Raw genomic sequence first — 12,779 nt, forward strand, 5'->3', positions numbered from 1 at the left:
TAGCCTTAAAAATCACCCTTCAATTTTTCGAATGAATGAATAAGCGCAATTCATAATGTGTCAGTACTAATGTTAATTACTTTGGGGGAAATGGAGCTACTGTTAATTACTACAGGAAAACAACTAGAAACACTGTGCTTATTCAATGCCTTTCTTTTCGGCTGCAGTTAAAAAATCTGTTAAAGATAGAGGAAAAGTTGCTGTCCTAAGTACTATAGGACAATCATGAAGCAGTCAAAAGATGAACAGAAGATTTTTAATCATATTGGGCAAGGTGAACATTTTGCAAAGGCCTGAGGAAGTAAAGCAATAAAGATCACCATTAGGATGAGGTGTTTTACATTTGCTTTCTTCCACATCCAAAGATTCTCTCCATCTCATGTGTAAAGACGTGCAAATTTCTCACATGCAAATTTGGCTACATTATTTAAAACCGAACTGATATGAAATTCTCCTCCATTTGCACAGGTCACATTCAGTAGCACAACTGTTGCCCAGAAGAAGGAAGCCCAGAGGACTCAGTGCTAGTAGATTTTCCATGAGGAAGAGAAACAATGGTTCCACTTTAGGACAAAAGTTAGTTCAAATCTGCATCACCATTGCAAGGGTGGGGAAAACCCTCACTCTATTCAGTTAAGTTTCATATTTCCTAATATTAGATATTGCTCTGTGTTCCAAGAGATTTAAATAAATGTTATTGAAGGTATATTCAAAAGAGGGTCATACTTTTCCTATAGCTGTTTAAGATGAGAAGGCTCTCTCAAAAACCCTAGTTTAGTGGGAATGAATACACAGTAGATCCAAATTAACTTCATCCTTGAAGTAGAAGCATTATTTCTATTCCTTAACTCTAACAGTCAAGCACTCAAAGCTCCAGGTGTGTAGAGATGAGCCTTTCTAGTTTTCCCATGTTTCGTCGTCGTTTAGTTGTTTAGTCATGTCCGACTCTTCATGACCCCATGGAACAGAGCACGCCAGGCCCTCTTATCTTCCACTGCCTCCCGGAGTTGTGTCAAATTCATGTTGGTAGCTTCAGTGACACAGTCCAATCATCTCATCCTCTGTCATCCCCTTCTCTTGCCTTCACATTGTCCCAACATCAAGGTCTTTTCCAAGGAGTCTTCTCTTCTCATGAGAAGACCAAAGTATTGGAACCTCAGCTTCAGGATCTATCCTTCCAGTGAGCACTCAGGGTTGATTTCCTTAAGAATTGATAGGTTTGTTCTCCTTGCAGTCCAGCGGATTCCTCTAGCACCACAATTCAAAGGCATCAATTCTTTGGCGGTCAGCTTTCTTTATGTTCCAGCTCTCACTTCCATACAATACGACAGGAAAAACCATAGCTTTGACTATTCGGACTTTTGTTGGCAAGGTGATGTCTCTGCTGTTTAAGATGCTGTCTAGGTTTGTCATTGCTTTCCTCCCAAGATGCAGGCGTCTTTTAATTTCAGGGCTGCTGTCTCCATCTGCAGTGATCATGGAGCCCAAGAAAGTAAAATCTGTCACTGCCTCTATATCTTCCCCTTCTATTTCCCAGGAGGTGATGGGACCAGTGGCCATGATCTTAGTTTTTTTGATGTTGAGCTTCAGACCATTTTTGCGCTCTCACCCTCATTAGGAGAGTCTTTAATTCCTCCTCAATTTCTGCCATCGGAGTGGTATCATCTGCATATCTGAGGTTGTTGGTACTTCTTCCAGCAATCTTAATTCCATTTTAGGATTCATCCAGTCCAGCCTTTCGTATGACGTATTCTGCATATAAGTTAAAAAAGCCGGGGGACAATATACAGCCTTGCCGTACGCCTTTCCCAATTTTGAACCAATCAGTTGTTCCATATCGAGTTCTAACTATTGCTTCCTGTCCCACGTATAGGTTTCTCAGGAGATAGATAAGGTCGTCAGGCACTCCCATTTCTTTAAGGACTTGCCATAGTTTGCTGTGGTCCACAGAGTCAAAGGCTTTTGCATAGTCAATGAAGCAGAAATAGATGTTTTTCTGGAACTCTCCGGCTTTCTCCATAATCCAGCGCATGTTAGCAACTTGGTCTCTAGTTCCTCTGCCCCTTCGGGTGTTTCCCATGTTTAAATTTGTTTAACCCTAAATTATTTCTATTCTGAATGTGAAGAATCTTTACGGGGGGATGTGTACGATGGGAGAGAGAATGTCACCCTTTATTCTGATCACACATAGCTGGGTATGAGTGGCTGTGATTCTCTCAGTGACACTGATGGAGACTGCCAGATAGAGAGCCTCTTATTTTAAAAGACAAAGCAACCAAATAATGAAATATACATGGTCTCCTCTAGAAAGATGATCCAGAGTAACTGAAACTCTTGATCGTTGTTGATAGTTTTACTTCTCTCTTTAAATAAAGACAGCTGTGCTTGTGGCTAACTAAGGAAACCTGGCACTAACTGAGATTTGTTACCTTTGAGCTGTCTAATTTGTTCAGGTATGACCCGGTGTGAAACTTTTGTGGAGATACATCTTCCCTTTGCTCACCATATGACATGATACTGATGAATTAGATGTCAGCAGGAGGACGCGTCATTTTGGAACACTTTATTCAGTTGAGGCAATCTATATCACTCTTCAAAATTATCGGTGCAAGACTGTTTTGCACATGAAGTCCTCTTCAGTGAAAGTGTTACTTGTACACTTCCACCAGTGGAAAGATGAAATGAATTTTTCACAAATTCTCTCTCAATTCATCTTCTTGAACCACCTTATTTTCTGCCTCATCCCTCCCACATACATGAGCACACCTGGGCAAAGTGCGGCCCGAGGCTCACATACGGCCCTCGAGCCGCTCCTGTCTGGCCCGCCGGACATCAAAACCATTTATAGCTTTTTGTCTAAAGTTGATCAGTTGCTTATCTTTAACATACCACAAAAAAAAACCTCTAGTATTTATGAAGATTAACAAGTTTAAAATAAAAACAACCCTAACATCACTGTTTCATTCTATTTTTAAGTAAAGTTGGTTCAGCCCCCGAACACAGTTCAGATTTTTCATGTGCCCCCCCCAATAGAATTTAATTGCCCACCTGTGTACTAGAAGTAGAGGTAGGTGGCAAGATGGAAACAACAGTAGAAATGTCTACTGCTATAAGATCCTGTGGCTCACTTGCATTATGCTATCGTATCAGCTCAAACTGTTAAATTCAATATGTGAGAGTCTTCCCTAGAGAAGTGAGATAAATTTTCCTTTGTAGCCAAGTACTTACAGCTAAATCTAGTTGTCAGTTCCAACTGTAGCAGACCCTTTACATGAATTGGATTTGCTATGCAAAATAATGGAGAGCAAGAATAACATATTGGAAACCAACGGATAAGCTTTTTTGAAAAGTGGAGGCTCATTCAGGAAAAGAGAACATTATATACTCTTCTCTAATACTATAATTTGATGTTTTTAAAGATCAGGCTAAATAAATCCTTTTTAAAAGCCTTTTGTTACATTACCTTTTTCATATAAAAAATTGTATCAGGAGCAACTTTCTTGGCTTGCTTTTTTCCCCATCTAGCCAAATATCTGAAAACTAAACGTAATCCACCTGGAGAAATAGAATCTACATTTTGTTTCGTAAGCTCCTCAGCTTCAAAGGTAACTAAATAAGCACCAAGGACATCTGTTACTTGACTCATAGTAGCTTGAATATTGCAGAAGGAATAACTGAGATGAATAAGAAAGAAATTAAGACCTCTAGGAAACATCAATAGCCATTCTTTATTTAGAATGGATTATCAGTGTTTCTAGATATATTACCATTCAGACAATCAAGAAACCTTAGTTGTTTGGTTGATTTGTATTTATTTCTATGCTTGCAACAAAAAAACAAAAACAAAAGGGAGATGCTATACAGGCAAGATTAAGGGTTTCCCCCCTTTTATCTATGGCAGGGGTAAGCAATAGTTTTTTTGATGCAAACAGTAACAGATTACAACTTCCATTATTCATCATATTTGGTTATGTTTACTAGGTTTAATGGGAGTTGCAGACCAACAGTATCTCCAAAGCTGCAGTTGTCCAGCCCTAGACTGTGGGGGAATTCATTGAGTAGTTAGCATGAGATTTCCTCTGGCATCAAAATGGTTCCTATTGTGAGAAGACAAGATGGCACCTGGATTCCTAAGAACAGAATAACTCAGAAACAAGGCTTGCTTCTGCCATGGATGGGTGGCTAGTAGAGATGAGAACGAACCTCGGTTTGGAGGTTTGTGCCAGTTCATACACACAGCACCACAGGTGTTGTGCGTACCTTTCCCCTGCCTCCCTGACTAATGACCCACTCATTAGTTGGAGTTCACACTTCTCCTCCTAGGCTGTTTTACCAGTCCCCGGCAGAAACACAGGTTTGCCTGACCTGCCTCCTTGTCTGAGTGGGCGATTAGCAAAGGAGGAGGGGCAGGGAAGCCCATGCTCCTGCCAGAGGAGGAGAGGAGTATGCACCAGCTGGTGAGTGGGGGACCCATCTGGGGAGGCAGGGGAAGGAAATGTGTGGCACTAAACTCCAGATTTGTGCCCATCTCTAGCACTGGCTAGGCAAATCAGGTTCAAATAAATGAATCTTCACAATTTCCCCCCTCCACTCTGGTATATTGTTATTAATACTAAACGTTGAAGCAAACAGTTTATTTACGTCTCTTCCCTGGATATTTGTGACTGAGACATTGGTTCTATACAAGAGCAATTCTCCTCCCTATTCTAACAGAAGTACAATGAAATGGTATGGGCAATGACAAACTTACTTGTTCTATATTTGTAAGGGGAAAAAAAGGATGCTGTATAGTCTGTGTTAAAATTAAATTTATTTATTAGTTTTATTTATATCCTGCTTTCCCTTCAGTCATGGCTCTGTTTGCCCACATTTCATCTTCACAACAGACCCATGTTAAAGATCAGGTATAGAGACAGATGAAAAAGGGGGATAGAGGGCAGGGAGAGAAAGAGACTGCCCCCAAATAACCCAGTGAGTTGTTTGGCTCAATGATAACTTCAGGCTGGATCTCCTAAATTCAAGTTACACACAAATTGCTACACTATACTGGCTTTTATGCTACACATATTTTAGAAAAGTGCCAAGGGTAAGTGTATAGCTTATGTCTGAAATGCTTCTTGTACATAATATAGTGATGATATAGACTAGTTAACATGGGATTTCCTCTTGGATTATTACTGTAATGCACTATTTATTTATTTATTTATTTATTTATTTATTTATTTATTTATTTATTTATTTATTTATTTATTTATTTATATCCCGCCCATCTGATAAATCTATACCCCTCACCACTAGTGAGGGGGCTGCTTTTCAAATGTATTGATGTAATTTCAGTGGTGTAGCCAGACTGCTAATCAGACCTGCTTCCAGAGATAACCAAAATTCCTTATGAAGTCAGCTTCATTAGCTACCATTTTGCTTCCAGAAAAGGTCACAGTGCTGTTGGCTACCTATCAAGTCCTAATCAACTTGCATCCAAGCCACCTCAAAGACCCTGTCTTCCTCCATGAGCTCTCATCGATTTGAAGATCTTTGAGGAGAGGCTTTCTTGTGGTCTTACAGCTCTCAGAGTCTTGACTGACGGGGACCCAAAAGAGGGCCTTTTCCAGGCTATGCAACTTCTTCCTAAGAGATGCCAGGCTGGCCTATTTCCTTCCGTCCTTCCACTAGGAAGCAAGAGACCTCCCATTCAGGCAGGGAAGGTTTTAATTAGGTTTTATTACATTGTTTTGATCTCTTAAATAAATGTTTTAAATTGTCCCATTTATTATTACATATTTAACAGTGACTAGGTAGTTCAGTGGGTTGGACCATCAAGAATATGAGCTGGATTCTCTGCTCTGTCTTCTGGGCAAAGAGCCAGTTTCTGCATCTTTGGGTGAACAGCACAGTCGCAGAGCACTATCAAAAGGATGGTAATCCATTTCTAAGTGCTTTATAAGCAGAAAAGCCTGGAAAGAGTTGCCTTATGTTGGAAATGACTTGACAACACATAGTAACAATAAACACATTTATTATAGTTTGATTCTACATGTCTTTTTTTTTTAAAAAAAAATTAAGCCTCCCTGAGTCTCTTCTTGTGAGAAAGACAAGCTGTAAATAAATGGAATAAAAAAGCAAACAAATTAAGCATAAATCAGTGGTTCCCAAACTTTTCCACTCTTGGCTCCCTTGACTTACTGGCCACTGACTGCAGCTCCCCAGTATGATAGTTTGGATGGGTGGGGGAGAAGGAAGGGGGGAAAGCCCTGCCTGAGTAGTATTTCTATTTTTTCTCTCTCTATGAAAATGATATATAATTGTAGAATGTAACAAAATTAAAATGTAACAGTGAGCACACAGCCACATTGAGCTGCATCAAAGATTACTCTCCCATTGTAATGACTGACTGGCCTGGCCGATCTACTTGTTGGAGCTTACATATGTTCACCGAGTGTTCTGGAGAGGGCCAGCACTGATTGGCTGTGCAGCCCTGTGGGCGGAGACTGTTGCAAAGAAAGCCCCAGTTGACATATTTCTGGAAACTGAAAGAGCTTTCTGGGCCAAGCGCAGGGAAACATGCAGGCGCTCTTGAATATTCCACTGGCTTATTCATCATAAATATTAAAAGTAAGTTAGAGTGGGGTCTTGACTTAAGAACGGCTAGAGTTAAGAACATTTTGACTTAAGAACCGCTCTCATAGGAAAATATTGACTTAAGTACTTAGATTTGAGTTAAGAACTGAAAAAAACCCACGTGGGAGGCAGGGAAAGTGCAAAATGTGAACTTTCAGTTAACTGTTGGCCAGTGAAAAGGGTGCCTGTCTGCTTCCTCACTCCTCCCAGCATTTAGAGAGTGGATTGGGAGACAGTCTTCGGACTGCCTGGTACTGGACTGCCTGGACTGTATTTTCCCTGCCTTCCCTGAACCTTTCTTGACCTAAGAAAAAAAGAAACAAAATATCCCCCTCTAGTGGTCGAAGGCAGAATAGCAGCTTCCCATTAGTTTCTATGGACGGAAAAGAGCAGATACGGATCAAATGGTTTTCAATGCATTCCTATGGGAAATGCAGATTTGACTTGAGAACGTTTTGACTTGAGAACCACCTTACAATACAGATTAAGTTCTCAAGTCAAGACCCCACTGTACCGACATAAAGTTACAGACAAAAACAAACATAACTGAAACAGAACAAAATAAATAAGTGATTTTAACCACAATTAAAGAAGGCCTATGAAGGATGAGAGGATTCTGGGGTGTGCTTGACTGAGTTTGGTGGTACCATAGGGCAACACGGCACACTGTTTTGAAACCATTGGTAAAAGTTAATGAATATACAATATGTAGTATGTTGAGTCTCAAGATTGAAGGATTGGTATCAGCTCGATCTGATCCTCTATAGACGCTCTAGCCTTCCTAGTATTACAATCACACGCAATTATCAGGGTGCTGATTGCGATACTGATCACTCCCTGGTGTGTAGCAGAGTAAAACAGCGAATAAAGAGATTGTATCATATGGAAAAGGAAGGAAGACCACATATTGATATCAGCAAGACTCACGATCAGATGCAGATATTGGCTCCATCTCTGCTCTCAGTTACATATGAGTGTTAAGCCTGGGAACATGGCCTCTCCCAATTTGAAGAGACACTTGTCCAGCAGGCCGAGTCAAAGAGGCAGTCCTGAAAGCAGCAAAATCAGGGAGCTGGACAGGGGACAGATTGTATTTGTCTTCCGTGTGGAAGAGATTGTCACTCTCGAATTGGCCTTCTCAGCCACAGTAGATGCTGTTCCAAGACTTCTATTCAGAGCACGTTACCACAGCCTCTTGAGACTGAAGGATGCCTACTCCTAGTGTGTTGATCCCTTCTAGCATAAAATCATGAGCCAGCTAGACAGAAGAATTACTTTGTATATCATATTCTGCCTGCAGGGGGCAAACTAAACATACTATTTAACTAAACATACTATTTAATTTGGTCTTCCATCATGTTCAACCCATTGTACAATAGGTCTCCCAGGCTAATATTAGAAGAAAATTTCCCAACAGAGAAATAAAGCAAAGGAACAACCTACCCTGGGAAGGAGTCAATTTTTCAGAAGGTTAGGCACACATTCCTTAAGAAGAGGATACCTTTTATCTGGACTGAATTAGGACTAGGATTCAGAGATATTTCTTGTTGGGGAGGGCAAAACCCATGCTACCTAAGGATCTCACAAGTTAACAGTCCAAAACTGTTAACTTTTCTAAGCCCTGGTAAGACCAACCATAGACTGCCAAATGTTTCCGATATTCACCAGCCCAGTATGAAGCAGAGTTCCTTGCCAGATATATGCCCTCCCAGTGGGAAATGTGTCTTGTTGGAGCCCAGATTACTGTACATAATCATGGGGAATGATAACATGCCAGGAAAAACTTGAATGAGGAGTCACACTTTATTGGCACCCTTCAGTGTTTTTAATTTGATGCTTATTCCATTTGGAAAAGATCTGTTACTACATGTGGTCTGAATTACACTTTTCATTTCGGCATAGGAAACAGCACTACTGTACATATATGTTCTTATAACCATTAACTGGAATTCAATTTAACCAAAATAGTCCCAAGATGCACCTGACCTCTGGAAGGCTGAGGCTGTTTATTAGCTTCTGCCAAAACTGAAAACCAGCAGTATGACTTAGCAGCATTGAGGCCTGCAGGGCACTTACAGGCGCAATGCACAACAGTTTTATCTCTATAGCTTCCACTGCTAATTATCTCTCTCTTCCATGAGTGACTTATAGATCTAATGGGGAGTTCCTCCTAAATTTTGGATTGAGGCACCCCTTGCTGAATCCACAGACCTCTACATCAGTCAGTCAATCAATCACATGATCGCTGGGCAAAAAAATTATGTATACAGGTCTATATGTACATATAAAGGTAACGGTTCCCCTTTACATTTAATCCAACTCTAGGGGGCAGTTCTCATCCCTGTTTCCAAGCCATAGAGCCAGCGTTTGTCCAAAGACAGTTTCCATGGTCACGTGGCCAGTGTGACTAGACACAGAATGCCATTACCTTCCCACATAGGTGGTACCTATTTATCTACTTGCATTTACATGCTTTCAAACTGCTAGGTTGGCAGGAGGTACATATAAAACTCAGTAATATTTGGAAGAGCTAAAAATTTACATAGGGGAAATATTACTGGGACAAGTAGCAACTTTTTTTGTAAGGAGCTTTTATTCTTCCTAAATTTTTTATTCTGTCAGCTGAGTTGGTGTCTGGTGATCCACCATGTACCTTGCGATGCTTGGCTCAGAACATTATATCATCATGATGTTGCATACTATTCAAACAGAGGCATTGTCCAACAGCAGGGCAATTAACTTTTAAAAAGGGAACAACCACTCAAAACGTGTTATCTGCTGCACCCACCCCCACCCTTCTCTTGCCTTCTCCAGTGTCTTGAACTTTGGTTTAAGATTAATATCTATCAGCTCTAAATATATAGGCATTGACTGGAAGTGACTGATAATCTTTTTAAGCAATGCAGAGAACTCTTAATAGCTCTGCAGGGATGCTAATTAAAATATACAAGAACGACTTAATTAACTCATTATAATGTCTTGTGAACAAAACACAGAGGTGATCAGATATTATTGCTCAGTGGCTGTAAAAAAATTAAACCCGCAAATGAGCGGAGAACAGAGAAGAAACATTTTAGTCCTTCTTGTGAAGGCTCTGCCTTTGAAAGATGGCAGTTGTAATCAGAACCAATTTTCCTACTCATCCTTCTACATTTCACCTCAATCAGGTCAGTCCTTTGCATCAAACATCTGGATGCCTGATGCAAAGGACAAAGTGTCATCCCTCCTCTTTTCCAGTTGTCTCTTCTAGTTCCATCCAGAACTTGGTTTTGAAAGTATGGGATCTGCTGCTCCTAACTCAGTGCATAATCTTCAAGCTGACAGTTGTAGCTCAGCTCAGTTTTAAATTATAGCCAATCTTGACATTTGAGTGACAGATAGCGGGGGGAGATAATGTAAGCATCATTGGTACAAATGGCTTCTGGAAGAAAGGGTGACTTATTCTACATGAAATTTACCTATTCCACACAATGAAGTTCCATTCATCCTTTTATTCAATGTAATACTTTTAAATAGAGCTATTGTCCCTTCTGTATGCATACATGTATGCACCAGACCCGTTCTTTGGTGGCTTTGATACTACATATCAAGTGGAAAATATTGCACCACATTGAACTACTGCAGAAACATTCTATTCTATTCTAGTTATAGTATACTATTTTATAATTGCCAGTTGAGCTCAGGAGAGGTAGCTGTACATGACAGCTCCCAAGGAACAATCCTGATGTTCTGGTCTTAATATTATTATCTTCCTGGCTACATTTCAGGATCTACTGAGCCTTCTCCAACCTGGTGCCTCTCCAAATGTTTTGTGGTCCAAAATGCCCAAAGGGTACCAGCCCAGGGAATTCTGAACTATGTGGTAAAGGAAAGGTGCCCCTTATTTCCTTTAGAGATTTTAATTAGTCAGCCTACATGTTCATATTCCTAGAGCGAGGATGAGATGGAGCTGGAGAAGCAGTGATTTTGCATAGGTTTAAATAGTCACTGCCTGCCACAATTGTACTGTATTAAAATTTACTGAAGCTGTCCCAAAGACTAAAACACTTAGTTGCTTTTCTGATTTGCTGCCTTCATATTTGCCGTGAGAATAAGAATGTAATATTCAGCAAAAGGATTTGCTGTGTATTTCATCTATCTTTATTATAGATCTAATCATAAAATCAGCCAAGTTACAAATGTTAAGATTATTTTTCAGTGCTTCTCCCAAAACTAACAAAATGTCTTATTCACTGCCTTATTCCTACTGGTACTGTATCTTGTTTCTGCCTTGTGTCTGCTTTGCAAAACCAGGTTAATTTTTTTTTAAAAAAATCTGCTCAGAACCATCACAGAAAGGGCTGAAGCAACTCAGCACACCGAGATGTCGTATTGTCTAAACATACCAGGAATAATGTAGTGAGTTGTATCAGAAGTCCTGTTTCCTTCATTACTGTGGGGAAAGATGTGCCAGTCATAGATCAAAGGAACTGTCTTCAACTGATTAAACTGGTGTAGCTAAGAAGCTTACCTTGAACGGACTGAGCTGGTGTAAATGAGAATGTGAGCTGTAAGCTAGGGAATATTGTTGAGTAACTGCTTCAGATCAATCTCAATTTTTCGGCCTCAGTTGGGCCAGTTTGGTGATCAGCCACCTTACTCTGTCTAATGGGAAGAGCAGCCCTGAGAATGAAAATGTATGGCCAGCTCGGATTTTCCTTTATCTATATGGAGATAAATTACATTAGCTGGTGACACATGCTGTAACATATGTAGGTGATCTGTACGGTCCTGCTCTATAGTTAATCGGAGAATCCTTGCCCTCATTCTGACCTTAGGATAATTGGAGGAGAACAGAGCATACGCTTAGGGTTCTTAATGAGTATATTTTGAATGCATACAACCTCTTTTTTCAGTTGAAACAACATACTTTGACATGATGGTTAAGGCTTCTGAGAAAGTATCAAATCTGCAATAACTTCTACTACTCCTTCTGCATGCCTGTACTGTATTTTTCCTTGAGCTAACAATGTTTTGCCACCGTAGAGTACACAGTGATGGCACTAAGAGTGTGACAACACAGTAAGAAAAACGCAGTTTCTCTGCCACAATCTATGCCAGACTTGTCCAACCCACGGCCCGAGGGCCGCATGTGACCCAGGTCAGCTCATAATGCGGCCCAGTGCAATTTTTTATTTTTAAAGAAATTCCAAAGTTTCAAGTTACACTGCCGGCGCTTGCGGCCAGAATGTGGCCGGGGCATGTCACAACAGTAGAGGGGGACAGAGAGAAGGAAGGAAGGAGTGGGAGGGGAGGGGACAGGGGGGCTGCGTGACTGCATTGTGCCGTCCCTGTCAATAGGTGGACCCCCTCCCGGCCGCATAAAGCCGCCAGAGTCAAAGCTGGCAGCCTCTGCTGTCTGAGATTGCAGCTGCCGGTAAGTGCACTTGGAGCAGGGCTGTGGAGGACGGCTAGGGCTGCCCCCCCATGCGGCCCAAACCAAATGCATGTGTGGCCCAAATCAAATGTTCATCTTCTAATGTGGCCCAGGGAAGGTGAAAGGTTGGACACCCCTGATCTATGCGATAAGTTTCACAAAGTTGCTACATTTCATATTGATCCAATATAAACTATCACAGGTATAGCAAGTTTTTAAAATGCTGAAATTTCACACATTTACTCTATCTATTTCAGTTTTGGGGAAACCCTACACTCCCTCCCCATATTGATAAAAATTACTAATTTATTCAGGGTTGTCAAAGAATTGTGCCTATAGTTTAGTGACATTCTGAGAAGTGCTTCACAATAAGGTTCAGTCAGAGACTTCATAGATTTATACAAGACCAGAAGAACTGGGTCATTTTATTCTGCGTACTTCAGAATTTATTGAAAGCAACCAAATTGTGAGCATGAACCAGGTCTATCTGTGTTAAGTGGCCACACGGGGAGAGGAGGAAATTGTCACACTAAAATAAGATATACACTTAAGTTGTGGTAGGGTGCTTTATACATCCATCCATCCATCCATCCATCCATCCATCCATCCATCCATCCATCCATCCATCCATCCATCCTTCCTTCCTTCCTTCCTTCCTTCCTTCCTTCCTTCCTTCCTTCCTTCCTTCCTTCCTTCCTTCCTTCTCCTTGCTTTTGAATCACACAACAACAGCACAATTCTGTTA

Source organism: Pogona vitticeps, chromosome 4 (genome assembly GCF_051106095.1).
Source record: "Pogona vitticeps strain Pit_001003342236 chromosome 4, PviZW2.1, whole genome shotgun sequence".
In the NCBI taxonomy this organism is placed as follows: Eukaryota; Metazoa; Chordata; class Lepidosauria; order Squamata; family Agamidae; genus Pogona; species Pogona vitticeps.